This window comes from Teleopsis dalmanni, chromosome 2, assembly GCF_002237135.1.
Source record: "Teleopsis dalmanni isolate 2A chromosome 2, ASM223713v2, whole genome shotgun sequence".
Taxonomy (NCBI): domain Eukaryota; kingdom Metazoa; phylum Arthropoda; class Insecta; order Diptera; family Diopsidae; genus Teleopsis; species Teleopsis dalmanni.
The window spans coordinates 208,624,693-208,624,976 of record NC_051847.1 but is presented as its reverse complement, the minus strand read 5'-3'; positions in this window follow the sequence as shown (position 1 = coordinate 208,624,976).

Below are 284 nucleotides of genomic sequence, written 5' to 3'. Positions count from 1 at the left end.
TAATAAATAAAATATTTATAATAATAAATAAAATATTTATAATAATAAATAAAATATTTACACTGACGTTTTTGACAGAATTTTTTCGGGGCAGTAATTTTTCTTTCTCATTTTTAGTGCTTCTAACAAGCACCTTGAATAAGGTTTAACAATAAAAATTTATGTACTTCTTCTTGATTCTTGATTCTTCTTCTTCTTGAGTTAGTGCTATTACGCACTTTTACTCTAAATGGCTTGGGGGCTTATCTCTAACCCACAGTAGGTTTTAACTAGGTTAAAAAAAA